The sequence below is a fragment of the Macaca nemestrina genome, chromosome 13 (genome assembly GCF_043159975.1).
Source record: "Macaca nemestrina isolate mMacNem1 chromosome 13, mMacNem.hap1, whole genome shotgun sequence".
Taxonomy (NCBI): Eukaryota; Metazoa; Chordata; class Mammalia; order Primates; family Cercopithecidae; genus Macaca; species Macaca nemestrina.
This window is the reverse complement of record NC_092137.1, coordinates 44678448-44695928: the sequence shown is the minus strand read 5'-3', so window position 1 is coordinate 44695928 and position 17481 is coordinate 44678448. Positions and strand designations below refer to the sequence as shown.

At 37.5% G+C, this 17481-nt stretch overlaps 1 protein-coding gene and 1 long non-coding RNA gene across 5 annotated transcripts in view; both read right to left on the bottom strand.

The window, feature by feature from the left end:
* Positions 1-16824, bottom strand: part of LOC105464945 (uncharacterized) — a 34857-nt gene extending 18033 nt beyond the window's left edge. The window contains exon 1 of the long non-coding RNA XR_977161.2: positions 1057-16824. This is a non-coding gene — a long non-coding RNA (uncharacterized lncRNA). The remainder of the gene's footprint in view (positions 1-1056) is intronic.
* LOC105464946 (calmodulin-lysine N-methyltransferase) overlaps positions 1-17481 on the bottom strand; it is a 410262-nt gene that overhangs the window by 221102 nt on the left and 171679 nt on the right. The gene's annotated exons all lie outside the window — the stretch shown is intronic.

Here is a 17481-nt window from a genome sequence, read left to right as displayed (position 1 = left end):
TCTAGATATTGTATGGCTAAATACCTGGGACAAGGTATGTGTACAGAAGGGCCAGGAATCTTGGGGGCCATTTAGAATCCTGCCTACCACAGGAGACACCTGTTGTCAGGGCTTGTGGTTTCATGTGAGACCATGGCTTTCTAGCTTAGAAAGATAGACAAAGAACCAGTATAAACCAAAGCACTTACAGATAAGTGGGTCTTGGACAATGGCAGAGCTTTTAAGGTTCTGGGTTCACAGAGAAATATAGAAGGGGCATGTCTTTGTCTAACGTTCATCCTATGCCACCCAACAGAGTCAGGAAGGAGGCAGGAGGGGACTTCGAGCTGGTTGTCCCCATAAACTTTGCCAGCACACAGAAAGCACATAGTAGGATGCTAAGGAAATACTTGTTGAATAAAAGAACTAAGCCCATCTGAAGGCAAGCATTAATTAACATTAGAATCACAAATCTGAACTCAGTATATTCTGTGCTTTTCTCTTTCTTCAGTTTCCCTAAATCTGCAGGAAGATGTCCAGGGCCAAGATTTTCCCCACTCCTTTACCAGGATATTTAGAGTGATTAGTGTGCTTCTGGTGGCCTAGCAGCCAGTGGCAGACAGTACTGCAGGAGGGACAGTCAAGGACAGCTATCGTGATGATCCCTTTGCACTGCCACTTCAGCTCAAAACTTGCCCTCCCTTTTGCATTATAATTAACCAAATTTAGGCCATTAGAGACAAGGAAAGAGAGAAGGAGAAGTAATATTATTTGAACTTCTATGTGCCAGATACATTACATAAGCTCTTATTTAATTCTCACAATAACCCTACGAAATGGGTATTATTTCAAATGAGGAAACGATAGTACAGAGACGGCATTTGAACCTGGGTATTCCAGATTCCAAGACCCAAACATTGTACTAATCTTGTTCCATACATTGCTAACTTTTACACCTGTGGTGATGATTTTTTTCACTGTCTTTTAAGTTTAGGTTCATCTTTCACCTATCATATCTTGTTTTTTAGAGATGAGGTCTTGCTCTGTTGCCCAGGCTAGAGTGCAGTGACTATTCACAGGCTTGATCATGGTGCATTCCAGCCTCAAGTTCCTGGTCTCAGGTGATCCTCCTGCCTCAGCCTCCGGAGTAGCCCCACAAGCATGCACCACCACGTCAGCACATCTAACATTTTGTAGAGTCACTTCTCTTACTTGAACCCTGAATTCCCAGCTTGACCAATCCCTGCTGAGGTACTGTCTTTCCAACTACCAGCCTAGAACAGTTTTCACTCTTACTTCCGCTGAGCTTATTTCCAAGTGATTGCTAGAGGACCCAATAAGACCCAATAAGATAATGTTCTACTAGAGGTTTGTGTACCTGGACAATGTCCTCTGAATCCTAGCACATTCACATTTTCTTTGAGGATACAGAAAACAACAACAACAAAAAACGTGAGCTTGAGATTTTTCTGCTCAATCAAGTTCTTCTCAACCCTCAAGACCCCTCAACACATTTTGGACACATTTTGCAGAGCCAAGCAAGCCAACCCAAGGGATTTATACTCACTCACCCTTAGGGATTTATGGTCTACGTTGTAAAGTAAAAACCGTCACTAAAAAGGCAACTTTACTGAGGGAGAGATGAAACCAACACCAAGTCATATGTCATTTTGTGGTATGGTCAGTCTCTCAGTGTGCACTACACTGTATCAGCATTAGGGAAAATTAAGTGAGAAAAACATTACAACAGCCCAGGGACACTTCTACCTAAATTTTGTGATTACATTTTAAGTGCTCTCTGTCACAGATATCATAAACTGATTAAATCATTTCATGCCTGACCCCTACTGACTATGCTAAGTGAAAAGAGAGGGCTATTAATAACTACCCATTTCTGACAGCTGCCCAGGGGCAACGCAGCCTTTTGCAGCAGTGAAATGACTCCCCAGCTCACTTACTGAATGCTGAATATTGATTCATATTATGAGTGTTGTCAAACACAGAGTGCAGTGCTGCAGATCCGTGGTGGCAGGTCATCAGGAATAGCATTAGCAAATGTCAGGTCAGGAATCAAAGGCCTGCTGGACTCTTTTGGGATGAGATTTATCGATTCCATAAAACGTGAAACAGATCAAGTACTTGTGATGATGGAAATGGTCGTGGCAGAATGAGGCTGAGCCTGCTCTGATGTAGACCTCAGGAGAGACACATCACACAAGTGACCACTGAAGAAAATGCTAAAAGTTGGAATGCCCAGGACAAGGCCAACAGCGGCTTTGGGCTAAGAAGGAGATTTTAGGGCTAAATGTCAGATCTTAGACGTGAAATTGGTCATAGGTGTAGGGGTATGAGCGTGTGTGTGTGTGTGTGTGTGTGTGTGTGTGTGTGTGTGTGTCCTAGCAGTCTAAGATAGCCAGATCCAAAAGAATATGATCAGATACTGATGAATGTTATAGACAAAAGATAACTCTCTATATAAAAGATACAATTTGCTAATCTTACCTCTTAAATAAAATTTTTAAGAGAAATTTACTTATAGTTTATTTTTTCTATTCTTTAATCTTACTTAAAGTCTAAATTTCCCTCTGATAAGAGAAGGTAAAAAATATTAGACTCTTATAGCCTGCCGATCAAAGGATAACTCTAGTCCTGTTTTAAATGGGTTGATGATCCCTCCTTTTGAAGATACTTAAATTATATCTGGCTTCTGGATTTTCATCATTAGAATTAATATTTAATCAAAGGCTCCCACACTGTCACTCCATGCTTGTATTATTCTACATGGTGTCCATTAAAACTGTGCCTTCATAATCCCCTTCTCCCCTCTGGTATCTTCATCTTGATACAGTTTAAAAAAAAAAAAACCGAGTCTTTAAGTTAGAACACTGGATTCTTCTAATCCTTACTCTGCCACTTATCTTGTGACCTTAGACAAGTCACAACCTCCCTGTATCTCAACTCCCTCACCAGCAAACAAAACCAAAAACAAACAAAAACTGCATGTGTATCAGCTCTGAGAAAGGTTTTATACAGAGGATCAATAATAGATCATAAGTTCCACGAGGAAGAGCAGGGTACACACATATTATGACTCATTTTGATGTTCTCAATGCCTAGTAAAGAGACAGGCCTCAGAGTAGTAATTTACTTTTTAATTTAAATAAAAGATGGATATACTTGGGGACTGTAAAGGTTTACTAAATTTTATGTTTCTCTTATTATTACATGTTTATTTGCTAAGTGTAGTACTTGGTCTAGCATCACTGGGAATGTTTTGCTAATGGTGGTTTGCAGAAGCAATCCTTTCCTTTCACCTCTCCTAAGAGCAGGCCACGATGTTTTCTTTAGTTTTGCCCCATACTGTGGCAGAGCCTTGAGCTCTATATAAGGGAAAGCTAACAGCTGCTAAGTTCTAATTCTGTTTATTATATTTGAATAGGTAAATGTAAGTTGGTTGTCATCTAAAGCTTGAAAGAGTTTCTGCTCTCTACGGAAAATTTGCTTTTTGGACCACTGTAGTACGTCCTCATTGATTAGTTTGTATCTAAAAAGTAAATTTCAGAAAATTAAACAAAATTATTCTTTAAAAAAATATTTATAATAACCTAGTCATCATTGGATTACATCAGATAATTCTACCTCCTAAATACAATTTTTAAAAGAAATGTACTTATAGTTTATTTTTTCTATTCTTTACTCTTAAAGTCTTTCCTCCGATAAGAGAAGGCAAAAAAATATTACAGTCTTACAGCCTGCCCATCAAAGGATCACTCTAGTCTTGTTTTAAATGGGTTGATGAGAGAAAATGAACAGGTGCTACAGGTTACTTAGCTGATCTAAAATTAAAGATTGATATTTTTCCTCTTGTTCTATTAGCCGACCTTTAGTGACATGTTAGCACTGGATAATGGTTGCAGCAGTTTAAGCCTCATGCTGTGATTTTTAACAGAAAGCCTAGCTACAGCAGCAAACAATGACATCTCCCCAAAGCCAGTAACCTAATAAGGAAGCAGTTGCAGCCTTAGGCAGTTTGACTAAACAGCAAGAGAAATCTGACTTGCAATGTACTGACTCCACTTTAAAGACAATGGCCTGACTTAATTAACACTGTATTCGTTTGTAACTCAATCAATTGTAGAATTTCTGTCCTTTAACCATTGACTCTACCAGCTCAAAAAGAAAAAGAAAAAGAAGGCTCAAGCTGCTGGAAGTCTTGATTTGTATAAACAGGCATTTTTGAACCAGTGACAAAATAAATAACCCTTGGCATTAATTGCTAACTTTCCCAAATGTCCAGGTAATCACTGAAATAATCTTTGACACAGGAAAATAATTTCATTGACTATTTTAGGTATAAACATGGGATGTATTTAACATAATAACAAAATTTAAATGTTTTTCTCATACTCTTCTTTTGGGGAGCACTAAATTAAGGACATTAAGCCTACTCAAAAACATGTCTTTTTCAAATTATTTTTCCAACAGTAGCCTAGTAGATTTTTGTCCAGAAAGCATATGGAATCTCATAAACTTCATTTGACCTATCTTATTTCCTGAGCTTTGGTTTAACCAATATTTGCTACCTTCTGAACAGAAACTAAAATCAATGTTAACTCAACCAGGTTATCCTACATTAATTTTGATTTTCTAAATACATCAGTCAACAGACAATGAAAGTTAATTAGATAAGATGCTACTAAAATAGTATTCTGATTTTCACAAGTGAGGATACAATTTTCAAAGAAATAAAATACATGATTACTGCATTACATCAATTATGTTGTGTAAAAATTTGGTATTTTCAAACTTTATATCTTGTAAAACCAACCACCTAGCTTTGCTAAAAATCCTTGCATTCTAAAAAATTACGCACCAAAAAATAATAATATGGCTTATGAGAAAAATAGGGTTGGGTTGAACCACTCAAAACTCTTTACCCAGAATATAAAGAAAAATAATAACAATCCTAATAAAAACATTAGCATAGTTAATCTCAGCTGTTGTTTACATTGAGCACCACAGTCAGTTCTTTGTAGCCTTAATCCTGGGGGATCATTCTTCCTCCTTCTAGATATAGGTCCCACAGAGCATTTGATTCTAAAGAGACCATTTTATATTAAAATTAAAAGCATAACTAATCCAGAACAGAGCTCTCTTTATTAATTCATTGTTTTAATATGGGGAAATGTCTTTGCATCCTCTTCACTTGTGCTGGTGGCTACACTTAAAACATGGCAGAAATCATACTGGAAGAAATAGAGGCTCTAAAAGGCACTAAATGAGCCACTATTTACACTAAAAGAAGGCACTTCTGTAGATTCTCAGCTTTTCTCTTAAGGTCTTCATTAAGTACTGAGATTTCTCCTTAATTGGGAGAAAGCTTGCCCCAATCACTTCAAAGCATTAATTTAAAAAGCAGGAAAATCAAATATAAATGAACATAATTTCCAGGTTATTCCTACTTTATTCCCCTAGTTAAAGACGCTAGTAAAAGATAATTTGCAACAAAGAAGCTATATGATACATAAACTCGGTTTTCTATTTTAATAAGTAAGTATAACTGTTAAAAGCTTAATAATAATGAGGAATGGAGGATGAAGGGAAGTAAAGTCTAAGCTCTCTAACCTGACACCCAGGATCTCCCGCCATCTGATCTAAATTAGTCTACGTTTCCAATTTTATCTCCCACACACAGCTCACCAGAGGAAGCCATGCTGGCATGATCTTTTATCTGGCCCCTGTCTTAAGTATCCCACCACTGCTATCCTGAGACCCCAGTTTCTCGGAATACTGTCCCTGCTTCTAGGCCTGACTGGTTCTGCCTCTTCCAGGAAACTTCCCCTCTCCCTCTTCCTTTTTCCTCTGACCTCTTTCTTATTTTGCAATTAACTCATTTAGATCTTTCTATATAACGCCTTGAACTGCCAGCCAAATTTCTTTATACATGTATAGAAATATATACATATATGGAGAGAGAGACAGAGAGAGTGTGTGTGTGTATGTGTGTGTGTGTGTGGGGGTGTGTGTGTGTGTGTGTGTGTCTTATCTCCTGAGTTACACTCTAAGCAACTTGAGTGGAGGTCTTTGCTGTCAGCATCTTCCATTTTTTTTGTTGCAACACCCAAATGCCTAGCAGTGTTTATGTATGGAAATAGTAAGTATTGGTTTGAGAATTTTCCAGTTGATTTTTGAGGGACCTATATGGAAAATATATATTTGTACAATGACAACTCTGTGCTTACTGAATACACTCCAAATGACTTGAAAGAAATTATGTGCCTACTTAAGCACCAAACAGTATCTGAAAATAATTTATGTTCACAGGGGAGGACTTAGATTTTTTTTGAGCTGACCGTATTGATAGAGACAAAGACATGGCTGGGTTTTTGTTTGTTTGTTTGTTTTTGAGACAGAGTTCCACTCTTCTTGCCCAGGATTGAGTGCAATGGCACAATCTTGGCTCACCGCAACCTCCACCTTCTGGGTTCAAGTGATTCTCCTCCCTCAGCCTCCCGAGTAAGTGGAATTACAGGCATGCACCACCATGCCCAGCTTATTTTGTATTTTTAGTAGAGACCGGGTTTCTCCATGTTAGTCGGGCTGGTCTCAAACTCCCGACCTTGGGTGATGCACCCGCCTCAGCCTCCCAAAGTGCTGAGATTACAGGTGTGAGCCACCATGACCGGCCAATATGGCTGTTGTTATAGCTTTTCTGAAGTAATAGTCTTAGTAAAAATATATATGTATCCCTTTTTTTTTCTTTTTTTGAGACAGAGTTTCACTCTGCCACCCAAGCTGGTGTTCAGTGGCACACTCATGGCTCACTGCAGCCTCAACCTCCTGGGCTCTGGTGATCCTCTTACCTCAGCCTCCCAAGCAGCTAGGACTACAAGGATGCACCACTATGCCCAGCTAATTTCACCATGTTACCCAGGCTTTTATATATATGTATCCTTAAACAGTAAAAATTCAGTGAGGTAGCAGGATATAAAGTTATATTCAGAAACTGATAGCCTTCAAATACTGTACACACATAATAACCAGAAAATCTCCTCTTAATAGCAACAAAGAAAATGAAATATAGATAAGCATAACAAGAAGTGTGCAAAATCTAAGTGAGGAAAAATTTTAAAGACTCCTGAAAACCCCGAGTAGACTTGAACAAATGGAAAGATATCTCCTACTATAAGACAGAATGACTCAACAGCATAAAGATGTCTGTTCTCTCTAAGCTGATTTATAAATTCAATGCACTCTCAATAAAAATACCACTTTTTTTTTTTAACAGAACTAAGTTGGTACTAAAGTTCGTATGAAAAAACAACATGCAAGGTTAGTCAGGAAAATATTGATAATGAAAACCTATGAGATGGGACTAGCCATACCAACATTAAAACATCAAGCTTCTATAACTAAAACACTGTGACACTGGCACACGAATAGACAGACTGACCAGTAGAATAGAATAAAAGGTACAAAGTACATATGGAAATTATATAATAAAATGGCATGTCAAATCATTGAGACAAAGATGAACTTTTTAGTAAATGATGCTAGGATAATTGCAGAGCCATTTGGAAAAAATGTAATTAGACACATATCTTACATCATGATAAGAATAAACTTCAAATGGATCACAGATTCACATATATAAACATAAATTTTTTTAGCTTTGTCCCCTGTGGGGGCCTAAAAGCAATTACATCTCAGTAACAATGAGTATATCTAGAACCCATATCTGAGTTTCTTTTTTGAGACAGGGTCTTGCTCTGTTGCCCAGGCTAGAGTGCAGTGGCGTAATCACAGCTCACTGAAAGCCTTGCCCTTCCAGGGTCCAGCATTCCTCCCACCTCAGCCTCCCAAGCAGCTGGGACTACAGGCATGTACCACCATGTCCGGCTAACTTTTGTGTTTTGTTTAGAGATGAGGTTTCACCATGTTGCCCATGCTTGTCTTGAATGCCTGAACTCAAGGGATCCGCACATCTCGGCCTCCCAAAGTGCTGGGGTTACAGGCATGAACCACTGGCCTGGCCTCGTATCTGAGTTTTTAAATAACACCTTCCACTAAAAAGAATCAGTGTTCCTTGGAGGACTTGCTGGTTCCATGGTTATGTCAGAGAAAGTACAAGATGGTCCTGGAACACATTGTTGTATTAGAAAGTTTAAAAGTATACAAAGAATCGTTAGACAAAAGGACAAAGGGACCAGCTTGAAAGGGTTCTCACAGACAAAATCTGGGACAATTTGAACATCAGAATAAATAATGAAAGTAAAGATTTCAATCCACTGAATAACACAAGAATCAATTAATCGGTACTAAAACGTATGTGCATACATATATATATATGTATATACATATATGAGAGGGAAAATGGGAAGCTTCTCCTTATAACAGAATGCCAATTAATGAACGTAGAAGGGACAATATGGCAACCATTATATTAATAATTGATTTGGGCATGATTATTTATCAATGTATGGTAAAACTGAAAGTTTAATGAGGAACAGTATGCTTCAATAGTTTCAAAGTATTGCCTCATGATTGCTTACTAGTTATAAAAAGAAAAACAGTAACTGTACACTGGAAAACCTGAAAGTCATCCACTTTTGTGATCACCAGTTGATCATAGTCAAGATCACCAATAATGAGACAAATGTCATTCCCTGATATGACGTGCCAATAAAGTGTATCATCACTTCTGGTAATATACTTGCCAAAAGTGCCTAACCTGAATATGATCATGAGAAGGACATTCAACAAAATAACTGGCCTTTATTCCTCAAAACTGTCAATGGCAAAAGAGACCAAAGACTGAAGAACTGTTCAAGGTTAAAGGAGACTAAATAGACACGACAAGTAAAGGAAAGGCATGATTGTGAACTGGACACTAGTGTAAGAAAAATAGCTATAAAGACTATCATTGAGGCAACTGATGAACTCTGAGTATGGTTTAAGGATTAGATCACAGTTTTGCACCAACATCAAATTTCCTGATTTTGATAACTGTGCTGTGGTTACATAAGAGGATATTCTTGTTAGAAAATTCACACTGAAGTACTTATAAGTAAAGGGATATCATGTCTGCAACTTACTTGCAAATGGTTCAGAAAAACAATATAGACAGATAGATTAAAATATATTTAAAAGATATAAAGAGATACAGAGACTTTTTTGGGTTTTTTTGTTTGTTTGTTTGTTTGTTTGAGATTTCTGGAGTGCAGTGGCACGATCTTGGCTCACTGCAAACCCCACCTCCTGGGTTCAAGTGCTTCTCCGGCCTCAGCCTCCTGAATAGCTGGGATTATAAGCATCCGCCACCATGCCCGGCTAAGTTTTTGCATTTTTAGTAGAGACCGGGTTTTGCCATGTTGGCCAGGCTGGTTTCAAACTCCTGAGCTCAGGCAATCCACCCACCTCGGCCTCCCAAAATGCTAGGATTACAGGCGTGAGCCACTGCGCCCCGTTGAGAAGTATTATACACTTACACACACACACACGCACACACACACACACAGAGACAGAGAGAGAGAGAGAGACAGAGAGGAAAAAAAGGGTAGATGCAAATAATTGGTATGCCAATTATTTGGTATAAATGGGGCAGATGTAATAATTGGTATTATTATAAAGGGCATACAAGTATAAGTAAATGGTATGCAACTTTTCCTTAGGTTGGAAGCTAAAAACAAATTTTTTAATGATTATTTGAATAGCTTTGGGGGTACAAGTGGTTTTTGGTTACATGGATGAATTCTATAGTGGTGAATTCTGACATTTTAGCATACCCATCACCCAAGCAGTATATATTGTGGCCAATATGTAGTCTTTTATCTATCACCCCCACCCCAACTTCTCCTCCTGAGTCCCTGAAGTCCATTATATCACTCTGTATCTTCGCATTCTCATAGTTTAGTTCCCACTTATAAGTGAGAATAAACCATATTTGGTCTTCCATTCCTGATTAGTTCACTTAGAAAAATGGCCTCCAACTCAATCCAAGTTCCTGCAAAAAACATTATTTCATTCCTTTTTATGTCTGAGTAGTATGCCATGGTGTATATATAACCACATTTTCTTTTTTCTTTTTCTTTTTTTTTTTTTTTTTTGAGACGGAGTTTCATTCTGTCACTCAGGCTGGAGTGCAGTGGCACAATCTCGGCTCACTGCAACCTCCACCTCCCGGGTTCAAGCAATTCTCTGCCTCAGCCTCCCAAGTAGCTGGGATTACAGGTGCCCACAACCACACCTGGCTAAGTTTTTGTATTTTTAGTAGAGACGGGGTTTTACCATCTTGGCCTGGCTGGTCTTGAACACCTGACCTCGTGATCCACCCACCTCGGTCTCCCAAAGTGCTGGGATTACAGGTGTGAGCCACTGCGCCCGGCCACATTTTCTTTATCTGCTCATGGATTGGTGGGCACTTAGATTGGTTCCATATCTTTGCAATTTTGAACTGTGCCACTATAAACATGTGTGTGCATGTGCCTTTTTCACATGATTTCTTTTCCCTTGGGTAGATACCCAGGGATTGAATGGTAGTTCTACTTTTAGTTCTTTAAGGAATCTCCATACTGTTTTCCATAGAGGTTGTACTAATTTACACAGCACAGTGGTTCATGCCTGTGATCCCAACACTTTGGGAGGCCGAGGCAGGACAATCACTGGAGTCCAGGAGTTCAAGAACAGCCAGGGCAACATTGTAAGACTCTGTTTCTACGAAATATAAAATATTGGCTGAGCATGTTGGCACATGCCCGTAGTACCAGTTACTTGGGAGGCTGAGGTGGGAGCATCACTTGAGCCCAGGGGTCGAGAATGCAGTGAGCCATAACTGCACCACTGCACTCAGCCTGAGTGACAGAAATGAGATCCTGTCTCAGAAAGAAAGAAAGAAAAAAAGAAAAAAAGAGTTCCCTTTTCTCGCCATCCTCACCAGCATCTTGTTATTTTTTGTCTTTTTAATAACAGCCATTCTTTTTTTTTTTTTTTTTTTTGAGACGGAATCTCGCTCTGTTGCCCAGGCTGGAGTGCAGTGGCATGATCTCAGCTCACTGCAACCCACCTCCTGGGTTCAAGCGATTCTCCTGCCTCATCCTCCTGAGTAGCTGGGATTACAGGCGCCCGCCACCACGCCCAGATAATTTTTGTATTTTTAGTAGAGATGGGGTTTCACTATGTTGGTCAGGTTGGTCTCAATCCCCTGACCTCGTGATCCACCTGCCTCGGCCTCCCAAAGTGTTGGGATTACAGGCATGAGCCACCGTGCTTACACATTTTTTCATATACCTACTGGCCATTTGTATGTCTTCTATTGATAAGTGTATATTCATGTCCCTTCTCACTTTTTAATGGAATTATTTGTTTGTTTGTTTTACTGTTGAGTTGTTTGAGTTCTTTGTATATTCTGGATATTAGTCCCTTGTCAGATAAATAGTTTGCAAATATTTTCTCCTATTCAGAAGGTTATGCCTTTACTCTGTTGATTGTTTCCTTTGCTGGGCAGAGGCTTTTTATTTTTTATTTTATTTTATTTTTTATTTTTTTTGAGACGGAGTCTCGTTGTGTCACCCAGGCTGGAGTGCAGTGGCTGGATCTCAGCTCACTGCAAGCTCCGCCTCCCGGGTTCACGCCATTCTCCTGCCTCAGCCTCCCCAGTAGCTGGGACTACAGGTGCCCACCGCCTCGCCCGGCTAATTTTTTGTATTTTTTAGTAGAGACGGGGTTTCACTGGGTTAGCCAGGATGGTCTCGATCTCCTGACCTCATGATCCGCCCGTCTCGGCCTCCCAAAGTGCTGGGATTACAGGCTTGAGCCACCGCGCCCGGTGCAGAGGCTTTTTAGTTTAATATTGTCCCATTTGTACATTTTTGTTTTTGTCGTCTATGCTTTGGAGGTCTTAGCCATAAAATCTTTGCCTAGACCAGCGTCCTAAACTGTTTCCCCTATGTTTTATTCTAATAGTTTCATAGTTTGGGATCTGATATTTAAATCCTTAATCCATCTGGAGTTGACTTTTTGCTACATGCAGAGAAATATGCGTCCAGTTTCATTCTTCTACATGTAAATATCCAGCTCTCCCAGCACCATTTATTGAGGACACTGTCCCCCAATGTATATTCTAGTTGCCTTTGTCAAAAATCGGTTGGCTGTAAATATGTGCATTTACTTCTGGGTTCTCTATTCTGTTCTATTGGTCTATATGTTAATTTTTATACTGATACTATGATGTTTTGGTTACTATATCCTTGTAATATACTTTAAAGTCAGGTAGTAGGATGACTCCAGCTTTGTTCTTTTTGCTTAGGATTGTTTTGCCTATTCAGGCTCTTTTTGGATTCCATACAAATTTGGGGGTTATTTTTTCTATTTCTGTGAAAAATAATGTTAGAGGCCAGGTGTGGTGGCTCACACCCATAATCCTAGCACTTTGGGAGGCTGAGGCGGGTGGATCACTTGAGGTCAGGAGTATGAAACCAGCCTGGCCAACACGGTGAAACCCCATCTCTACTAAAAACACAAAAAAATTAGCTGGGCATGGTGGCAGGCACCTGTAATCCCAGCTACTTGGGAGGCTGAGGTAGGAGAATCGCTGGAACCCAGGAGGCAGAGGTTGCAATGAGCCAAGATCACACCACTGCACTCCAGCCTGGGGAACAGAGCGAGAGTCCATCTTAAAAAAAAAAAAAGTTGGTATTTTAATAGGGACTGCATTGAATCTATAGATTTCTTTGGGTAGTAAGGTCATTTTAACAATATTAATTCTTCTGACCCACAAACGTGGAATATCTTTCCATTTGTTTGTGTTCTGTTCAATTTCTTTCATCAGTATTTTATGCTTTTTCTAATAGAGGTCTTTCACTTCCTTTGTTAAATTTATTTCTAGATATTTTATTTTCTTTGTAGCTATTGCAAATGGGATTGCTTATTTGATTTCTCTTTCAGCTAGTTCATTATTGGTGTATAGAAATGCTACTGATTTTGTATGTTGATTTTGTATCCTGCAACTTTACTGAATTTAACAGTTTAATGAGTTTTTTTGGCAGAGTCTTTGGTTTCTCTAAATATAGAATTATTTTTGTCCGCAAGGAACAATTTAACTTCCTCTTTTCCAATCTGGATGTTTTTAATTCTTCCTCTTGCCCGATTGTTCCTATGTTGAATAGGAGTGGTGAAAGTAGGCAACCTGTCTTATTCTAGTTCTTACAGGAAAGGATTTCAGCTTTGCCCCCACTCAGTATGATGTTACATGGGCTTGTCATATATGGTCTTTATTATGTTGATGCATGTTCCTTCCAGAGCTAATTTGTTGAGAGTTTTTATCATGAATGGGTGTTGAATTTTATCTAATGCTTTTTCTGTGCCTATTGAAATGGTCATATGATTTTTGTCCTACATTCTGTTGGTGTGATGAATCATGTTTGTTGATTTGCATATATTGAGCAATCTTTGCATCCCTGGTTTAAATCCCACTTGATCATGGTGTATTATCATTTTGATGTGCTGTAGAATTCAGTTTGTTAGAATTTTGTTGAGAACCTTTGCATCTATGTTCATCAGGAATATTGGCCTGTAGTTTTTGTTGTTGTTGTTTTGTTCTTGACTGGTTTTGTTATCAGGGTAATGCTGGCCTCATAGAATGAGTCAGGGAGAATTTCCTCCTCTTGCATTTTTTGCAACAGTTTGAGAAGAATTGGTATGAGTCCTTCGTTATACATTTGGTAGAATTCATCAGTGAAATCATTAATCCTGGGCTTTTCTTTGCTGGGAGACTTTTTATTACTGATTCAATCTCATTACTTGTTATTGGTCTATTCAGATTTTCTATTTCTTCCTGATTCAATCTTGGTAGGTTATATGCCCCAGAATTTATCCACTTCCTTAAGGTTTTAAAGTTTGTTTGAATATAGTTGTTCATAATAGTCTCTGATATCTTTGGTATTTCTGTGGTATCAGTTGTAATATCTCCTTTTTCATTTCTGATTTTATTTGGGTCTCTCTCTCTCTCTCTCTCTCTCTCTCTTGTTCTCTCTCTCCCCCCCCCCCCTTTGGTTATAGCAGTTTTTGGTTATAGCCATTTATCAAGTTTCTATTTTTAAAAAGCCAACTTTTCATTTCATTGATCCTTTTAACTTTTTTTTTTTTTTTTTTTTTTTTTGGTAATCTCTGTATTATTTAGTTCTGATTTGATCTTTATTATTTCTTTCCTTTTAGTAATTTTAGGTTTGGTTTGTTCTTGCTCTTCAAGTTCCTTGAGGTGCATTGCTAGATTATTTATTTGAAATCTTTCTACTTTTTGATGTAGGCATTGAATGCTATAAACTTCTCTTAGCACTGCTTTTGCTGTATTCTGAAGATTTCGTTATGCTGTGTTTCTATTTTCATTTAAGATATTTTTTGATTTTCATGTTAATTTCTTCATTTAGTCAATGGTCTTTCAGGAGAATGTTGTTTAATTTCCATGTATTTGTATAGTTTTCAAATTATCGTTCATTTCTATTGATTTCTAGTTTAATTGTGATCTGAGAAGATACTGATATGATTGCTATTCTTAAAAATTTGTTGAGATTTGTTTTCTGGCCTAACATATGTTTTGTTTCTGGCCTAACAAAAAAAAAAATCTGTTATTATTACTATTTTTTAATGAGATTACTGGATTTGCTCCTCAGAAAAAAGATGCAGTTATCTGCCATCTTAAAGTTGTATTTCTAACACAAATATGTGATCTATCACTCTGTTTAAAAATCTTTAGGCCAGGAGTGGTGGCTCATGCCTGTAATCCCAGCACTTTGGGAGGTAGAAGTGGGTGAATCACCTGAGGTCAGGAGTTCAAGACCAGCCTGGCCAACATGGTGAAACCCCATCTCTACTAAAAATACAAAAATTAGCCAGGCGTGGTGGTGCACACCTGTAATCCCAGCTACTCAGGAGGCTGAGGCAGGAGAATCGCTTGAACCTGGGAGATGGAGGTTGTAGTGAACTGTGATTATACCACTACACTACAGCCTGGGTGACAGAGCGAGACTCTGTCTCAAAAAAAAAAAAAAAAAAAACTTTAATGGCATACAGTTACCTTCAGGATAAAAGTAAAATTGTTTAACATGACTTTACGAAGTCCTCATAAATTTTTTCAGCTTCATTATTTCCATTTTGTGCCTCCCTTACAAATGTGCCTTACTGGTAAAGTCATTTCTGGCTTCCACATAAAAATAAATTTGCCCCTTTTTGCTTTCCCATTGGAAAGTATGCATCCTATTACAGCTATTACGCATTGTCATTATTTATTTGCATGCCAGTTTTCTCCAGTATGCTTTAAAGTGTTTGAGGGGAAGCAAATTGTCATACTCATCTAATACACCAAATACAGAAGCTGACTATAGTAGGAACTCAATGTCTGTGACACAGGTCTAAATGTATTTCAAGTGCTATAGCATGCAAGCGGATATTCAAACTTTCCTTAACTTTTGAATTCATTCCAACTGCATAGTTCCCATAACTATTTTCTGTCTGCAAATCAACAGATCATCAGATTTATTCCCTTTTGAATTCACACGCCCATGTATTTTGTCAACGTAATCCATATATGGTAATAGTGATTGTGATCTCCTAGACATTTGTACATTCTTTGATCAACAAAAAAAGTGACTGTTCCAGCATTTTTGTTGACACTTTAAAAGCCTCTCTCTACATTGTAAGTAGCATTTTAGTAACAACTAGATTAAAATGTTGATTAAAATGACACTATACCAGCAAGTAGCCATATCCAGAAAATACGTGTACATACCTACATATACACATTCTGTACAGAGGTCTATAGGAGAGCACTACAAGGAATGGAATCAAGAGTCCTAATCCTCAATTACTAGGATATAATATTTGTTTTAATTTAGTTGCATAGTTCCTAAAATTGTCCTTTCCTGCCTTTTGTGTTGTAATGCTTAACCTCCTCTAGAAGAAGCCTCAGAATTATAGCACTTTAAAACTGTGATAAGACAAAACATGCAAAAATTATTTCTTTTTAAATGTATTTTAAAATATTTGCCTTGGTTTTCTTAAAAGGAATCTGTATATAACCAAGGAAGTACAAGTGTAATATCATGAGATTCAAAGGTGTATCAGAATTACCATAATATAGACAATCCTCAAGTAAAACAGATGCCGATTTGTACCACAGAGATTTGCAGTATCACTATTTATTTACTTAAAGGATGAAATGTTAACAAACAATAATCATAAAGTGGAAAGCCCCATGAAAAAAGGGATACATGACCAGAACAAAGTATTGGCTTCTATGACTAATAACGCTATGGCCTCTGATAAAGCTATGAATATAATGTCAGCTGTCCTTCTCATTCAAATGAAATTTCTTGTACCCACATCAGCACAGCAGTGTTAGTTGTGGCTGTAAGCCAGGACATTTAAAGAACCTTAAAACAGCTGGATTTTACAAAAAAAGTCCTTAAAATGGGATTGTACAGACTCAAATTATTCCACAGCATATTAAAGAGGGCAGTTTTTAAAAGAAAAACCACATAAAACATTGTGTAAGTAGAGCCATATATTTCCAGGATTTGAACTCTATGTGACCCTGGTGTATTAGACCCATTATTTAAAAGGCGACTTCTTAAGAATTGTGCTTAATTTTTAATCTTAAAAACCGGGTGGAACAAAAACTATTAAAATTCCTTGAAATAATCTTTAAAAGAATAGGTTTATTAACTACATAACAGTATAATCCAGGAAGGGAAGAATTATCCTCAGTTTGTCTTATGACTAGAAAATGAGATTTTCATAAGCCATATATTTAAAAAATCAGCCTGTGTTCCTCATATTAATACATTTATATATATATATTATATATATATATATATATATATATATATATATATATATATATATAATATATATATATCAGGCTCCCAGCAAGTTCATATGCACCATGGGGAAGATCTTTGTCATCATATCTTGTTCCTTCTAAGGCTACCACACTATTAAATTATTAACAATAATTGTTTCTAAACCCCTAGATTTAAAAATATTACAAAATTTTCACAGGTTAATAAATAGTGGACATTTTTAATACTTTCTAAAATTAAAACTTCACAATGATATTTTAGAAAATCAGAATGTTAATAATTTCTTAGAATGCATCAGATATCCTCCCTTTTCTTTCTGCTAATATATAAGACAGGAGCATTGTGGAGGCACATCACCCAAAATCATAAAAAAAAACTAAATAATTCATCAAATAAAATGTCTCTCGTTTTAGTAATAGTGATATTGCACATGCTTTGGCCCTTTAAGAACCTTAAAAGTACCCGATTGTGGAAAATGCACTGGCTGAACATTGACAAAGTACAGTGCTGTTAGGATCACTCATATCAAACACATCAGTGATTTTCTGGATAAAATGCCAACAATGTAGCTAATCTTTTCAGTTAAACAATGCTTTTAGAAGTGCCTTAAGAGCTAAAATGAATATCTAAAAATTCTTTCAAATGCTAT